The sequence below is a fragment of the Silene latifolia genome, chromosome 10, assembly GCF_048544455.1.
Source record: "Silene latifolia isolate original U9 population chromosome 10, ASM4854445v1, whole genome shotgun sequence".
NCBI classification, from domain to species: Eukaryota; Viridiplantae; Streptophyta; class Magnoliopsida; order Caryophyllales; family Caryophyllaceae; genus Silene; species Silene latifolia.
The window spans coordinates 157,674,270-157,680,608 of NC_133535.1; the positions used below are offsets into that span (position 1 = coordinate 157,674,270).

General features: G+C 37.1%; 1 long non-coding RNA gene across 1 annotated transcript; it reads right to left on the reverse strand.

The window, feature by feature from the left end:
* Positions 1-487: 487 nt before the first annotated feature.
* On the reverse strand, positions 488-4,111 carry LOC141606561 (uncharacterized). Its single transcript, XR_012526757.1, has 3 exons — positions 3,667-4,111; positions 909-1,066; positions 488-733 (listed from the first exon to the last, which is right to left on the reverse strand). It is a non-coding gene; the product is annotated as an uncharacterized LOC141606561 (long non-coding RNA).
* Between the last annotated feature and the right edge of the window lie 2,228 nt (positions 4,112-6,339).

Genomic DNA, 6,339 nt, shown 5'->3' on the forward strand with positions numbered 1-6,339 from the left:
TGCATGCAGAATTGGTAAGGTCAATCACTCCGTATAAAACACGTATACTAATCTGCCAAATTGTTCATGATAATGTTTGCTCTACGTATTGCTCATTTGCTCTTTATTGTATACATAACATGGTATCGTTATTTTCGTGCTTTACACTTTATATATTATTTCAGACAAAAAAAGGTGTGGGCTCCCCGTCAGCCAATATCACGCCATTTAAGCTACCCTATTCACCCTCGGTAAAGTATGTTGTATACTTAGAAGGTCCATTCGACCGACTAGGCCTTACACATATTTTCCACCTCATGACGTCGCGTTTTGGCAACTCGTCTGGTCCATATGACTGGGGGAGCACAAAAGCGAGAGATACCCTCGGGTATTTTAATGTTGTGAGTACCCAATTACCAACCATAAACCTAACCATAGATCCCGTAGAACCTTTGTTAGGCTATATTATGTGTCCTGTTTGTTGATAATTTTTTTACAGTCTTACTCGTAATAAATTAACCCAAAAAAAAAATATGATAAATGGAAATTGTTCTAGACGTGTGTTAACAGGGATAGCTAGTATACATTCGTTTGTGCCTGTTTCCATATAAGATCTCGTATCATCATGAACCATTACACTTAGAGAGGCATCGTAGGACATACATATGTTCATTCATCAGCTTACCAGATTTGCATTTAGCTAGTTCACAGGTCAGTCCGTCCATGCGACAGTCCGTCTGTCACTCTGTTGGTCCTGCACACGTAACATGTCAAAAAAAATCAATACCTCCATTAAGTCTTGTATGCATCACTTAGTTCATTCAATCATCAGTAGAACATGGGTTATAGCCTTAAAGGTAGTTTGTCATATGCATTCAACATAGCAATCCTCCATTCTCAGACGATGTCTCATATAGAGCATGCATTACCTTATATCCTGTATCAAGGCAGTAATCTCTTTTCTGTCAGCATTTGCATATAGTGTTGTCTTCTGCATATACCCAGTCCAGTGCATCAATAGTTAGTACCTGGTCAAGTAAAAAAAAAAATAGAACATGTGCATTCACCATTTTACTCCATGCTAGTCCTCTTATAAAAGAAATAAAAGCATTTTTAAAAAAAAAAGGCTACGATGTCATGATCCGGGATAGGGAGGAGTAAACGAAACCCTAATTTTAATAGCCACTCCAGCTTCGGAACAAAAGAAGTCTATAGGAAGACTAGACGATACCAACTCACGTGTAGTTTCCATCAAAATCTAATTAAGTTAGGACCATCCAAGTCCTTTCTCAGTTGCACATGTATAAAAAAAACTAAGAGTAAGAACAAACATGACAACAAAACAAGAAAATTCACTCTTATAGTCATATTATCTCATACGAGTGGTCCTGACATTACCCAAAAAAAAACAAAAAACAAAAAAAAAAAAAAAAAACTAGTTTAGTTTACACAAGTGTCTAATTAAGATAGGACCATCCTAGTCCTTTTTGAGTTACATTAAATAAATACGAGCATATGTCATTTTTATTAGTCACTTGTTCTACTTTTTACCCTTAACTAGTAGAATAGACTTGAAATACTTTAGATCGTATCTTTTTAGTGTAGATCAGTCGACCTCTTAGAGTCAGCCTAAACGAGGGCGTGCATTTGACCATCTTTTCCATCTCTGTGGTGTGATAATTCCTTGATCGCCGTGTCTCTAACTAGGTGACCTATAGGTTTGGAGATTCCATCTTTCTACTTGATTCGTTAATTTCCCATACTTCATGTGACTACTAGTTTAAATGAGCATAACTCTCTATTTACCAAATTTGTCAATTTCTTATGTCTCAAATGACTATCAGATGAGCACAAACTCACATGATCAACCGTTTTAGCAATTGTCCATCCATTTCCATTAAGGCTAAAAAACTAGCTCAAAAACATTAAAACAACATTCCTAGTACACCCGTGCCCAAACTTACCAAATGAAACACGGGAGTGCACACTCCATGCCCTTAAAACAAGATAGGTGACCACAAGTCCCTTAGAATGAACTTAAGACATGAGTCTAAATACCAATACAAGTTCAAGCAGAAAATCCAGCTTCAAGACTCTCAAATATTCAAGGAGAGAAATTATGATCTCAAATAGACACAACTACAGTCTCAAAAGACTCAAAAATTCAAATGTCAAAAGGCAAAAATTCACAAGACAAAAAAAAAATCCAGCCAAAGTTGCAATTTTATCCCGTATCCAAAATCTCAAAAATTCACAAGACAAAAAAAAAATCCAGCCAAAGTTGCAATTTTATCCCGTATCCAAAATCTCAAAAATTCAAAAGACAAAAAAAAAAAAAAAGTTCCAGTCAAAAAGAGAAAAAATTCAAAAGACAAAAAAAAAAAAGTTCCAGTCAAAAAGAGAAAAAATTCAAAAGACAAAAAAAAAGTTCCAGTCAAAAAAGAAAAAAAGACAAAAAAAAAAAAAAAAAAAAAAAAAAAGTTCCAGAGAAAAAAAAAACAATTCCAGTCAAATTTGCAATCAAATTGCAGAATAGTCACTTTTTCATCTCTCAGACGAGTCAATCGGCAGTTACTTTGTCTCCATTCCTCTTGGGACGATCCTTTCATTCATTTAGGTGAGTGAGAGAGGCACACAGGTCTCCAGTGTCTTCTAACACCATGGACCCTTCTACTCCATTCCATTTATCACCCTCGTTTAGCATCTAAGAATTCGGTGGATGTACACTACACTTATACGGTCACAAAAGTATTTTATTTCTATAGTATTAGTTTTGCTTAATTAGTCGAGCTTGTTACTATAAAGAAGGCAAAACTCATTTTACAATATAAATCTCAAATTCCAAGGTGAGGAAAAAATTCATAGGTAAAAAAAAAAGCGGCACAATCACGACCCACAACAGGTCAAAGAAAAAAAAGAGACAGAAGAAAATACCTGAACAAGGGGGCTACCACAAAACATAGAGTGAAGAGTCAGTTAAGACCAAGTTAAGACCGGGGGGATAGGGAAACACTCGTTGTATATGTTCGACCACATTTAGACGACAGAGCTGACAAAAAAGTTAAGGACTTGCAAAGCGATGACGGTTCAATAGGCACAACACCTAAGCAGCTAGGACTAGAGTACTCTGTCCCTTTCCCAGATCATGCAGTAGCACGTTTTTGGTAAAAAATTAACAGGACTAGAAATGAGATGTGTCATGTGTCTATGATCTATTTTAGAATGCATTGTCAATTGGCTAGTGTAGTCTTTGTTGTCATAAGTAAGTGAGCATCATGCATCAGCATATTATCATTAGCATTGACAGCATACTATTTATACATCATCAATATCATAAATCGTCTGCATTAATGTCGTAATCGCGCTATCAGTCCAGTCGTATCATCAAGCACACAACTTGATTTAGAGATAAAAATAAAAAAATAAAAAAGGAGCATAACTTCAATTCAATCATATTATCACCAAGCACACACCTTGATTCATAAGACCAATGAAGGAAATGGTAAACTTGGTTTTAGTATCACAATCGCACTATCGATTCGGTCTCATTATCAAGCACACTACTTGATTCGCGAGACACCAGTAAAAAATTATCGTTCACCATCAAGCATACGACTTGACCAGTGAAAATACGGAACGAAAAAAAGAAGCATGAATTTGAAGTCAGTCAAGAGACAGAATGCTTACGATCTGATTTGGAGCTTGAAGGCAAGAATGGAAATCCGATCAAAATCACAGCCAAGAGGCTCAACGGTGCTCCATTATCAGTCACTTAGACATCAATCAATCGCTCCAATTGACGGCTACGGCTGCATAACTGCGCTGATTTAATTCTGTCCCAGGAGTCAGCAGGATTAACCACTGACGGTGCTCCTTTACCAGTCAGCCAATCTAGCGCTCAAAGAATGGTTATAACGGCACAACTGGCGCAAACCACGCCAAACTCCATCCCACATCAGAAGACAAAAGATTCGACTGTGCTCCATCAGCAGTCATCCGGTCGCCAATCGGGGGCTCGAATGGCGGCACACCTCCGCGGATTTCCTTCTATATCAGGAGCCAGGTCAACGGTGCTCCGACACCGACCATCTTGTTGCCAATCAAGCGCTTGAATGACAACCACGACGGCGCAATCGCTCGAGTTCGTCCCACATCAGGACGATACGATTGGTTGCTTGGAACTTCATAGATCGAAAATGGAGGAATTCAAAATCAATTAGAAATGATTTAATTGGAGGGAAAAATTAAGGCGCAAAATGGAAAGCTTTGTCGGTTGGATGACTCTCCATTCTCCAGGAAACAAGATAAGATTCTTCCTCTTCTAATCTTTTTTGAGAAGACAATTCTTGAAAATCAATTGTAGGACTGCTCATACAAGTCAAGAAAATGGTCCGCTTCAATTTCTCACCCGTCTTTTAATTAAGCGTATTTAAGTGTCCGGTCTCGCTCGATTTTAAACCCGCTCTTGTAAAATAAAATTTGGCCTCTCTATTATGTGAAATAAAATTTTGCAACTCTTCAGCCCATTTCGTGAAATAAAATTTTACGATTTTCAAATCTATTTCAAAATGAAATTTTCAAATCATTTGGTCGGCAGGCCCTGACATGCATTTAAGTTCTTAAAATAAAATTTTCTGAACTTGCTCTTTTTGCGAAATAAAATTTTGCAATTTTCAAACTTATCGGTCGGCGGGCTCTAACACGCATCTAAGTTTGTAAAATAAAATTTTACGATCTTATCAATCCTTTTTCAAAATAAAATTTTGAAATACCTTGGTCGGCGGGCTCTGACACGCGTCCTAGTTCATAAAATCAAATTTTGTGTTCTAATCCGACCGTTCACTGCGAAGTTAAGCAAATCCGGTTTCGTTCACCTGCGAAGCTAAGCAATCTCATTCCGTTCACCTGCGGAATAATCCAGCTTTGTTCACCTGCAAAGCAATCCAGTTTCGTTCACCTGCGAAACTAACCAGTCCAGCTTCGTTCACCTGCGAAGCTAAACAATTTCACGTTTTGTTCACCTGCAAAACTAAGAAACATCCCTTGGTCGGCGGGCCCTAACACGCATTCGAGCTTGTGAAATCAGATTTTACAGGTTCACTCTTAAGCGAAACAAAGTTTTGCTTAACTGATTCCTGCATCAAATTAACAAAGTTTAGCTATACCGATCTGATTCCAGACCGTGAAAACAAAGTTTTGCCATACCAATTCCACTTCATTCCGTTAGTAAAACAAAGTTTTGCTAAGCCTTCAATTCCTACTCCAGGCGAGGTAATGTAAGAGGCCCAATGCGTTTCTTATCCTTTATCCGTCTCCGACGGGACTACTTTGACCTTCGTCTTACTCGGACTCGGTCAAAGTGGGGGCTTCAGAGACACCTCAAAATGTCTACCTAGCCTTATGGGTACCCGATGATGAGGCTCAAATTAAATGACTAAATGAAAATTGACAATGATTATAATTAACTGATTCTTTACACTTATTTCCCAAGAAATCATTCAAAATGACATAAAACCACCTAAAAGCCCGTATTTCCATTCAAACCGCTTTGATCTATTTCATATTATTAACCATTTTATAAAATCCAAAAGCTACATTTTTATAAGGTAATATGGAAAATATGTCATTGTCCCAATACCAGTACAAAGTCAACGAGTAATTATTTGCGGACTTTCGAAGTCAAACACGGGTAGGAGAATGAATCGTATAGTATGACAACTTTGCTTACAAGTAATATGGATATGGAAAGCTATGTGGATAAAGATCAACCAACAATAAAACGTGTGCATGCAACACACATGTTTAGAAGATAACAATTACTTAAGCTAGAGATGGAAATTTATCAACATTGCTCTTGTCACCAATTGGCTGGCAATCTAAGCTAAATACGGAATATGAGTTAGAATTGGAAACCAACACGAGGTGAAACACGGTACTAGCCAATCAATATGTATAAATACTACCCGCATATACACGGGTAAAGGGGGGACACAAAAATATTCCAGAGGACGAAGCACAAAATTAATACCGATAGCCAAGATCAAACCAGTCCCATATTCTATACTCATACAAATTATCCGTCTCAAATAAATTATCCCAGTTTCAAATAAAACCACACATAAATTGTCCCAGTTTCCATATAAGCGCATAAGAGCCAATAATTAACGACAAAGTCGAAATTCATTAATAGTCAAACATCCAGATAGGCCTGAGGGTACCGACATCGAATAAGTTTTTCTTTACTCTTTCTTTTTATCTAATTCTTTTATTGTCCTTTTATTTGTTTTCTCTATTTATTGTGTTAATTAATCTATTAATTTGTCTTGTAAATAATTGTATAAGGTTTGTTACTAACTTTCT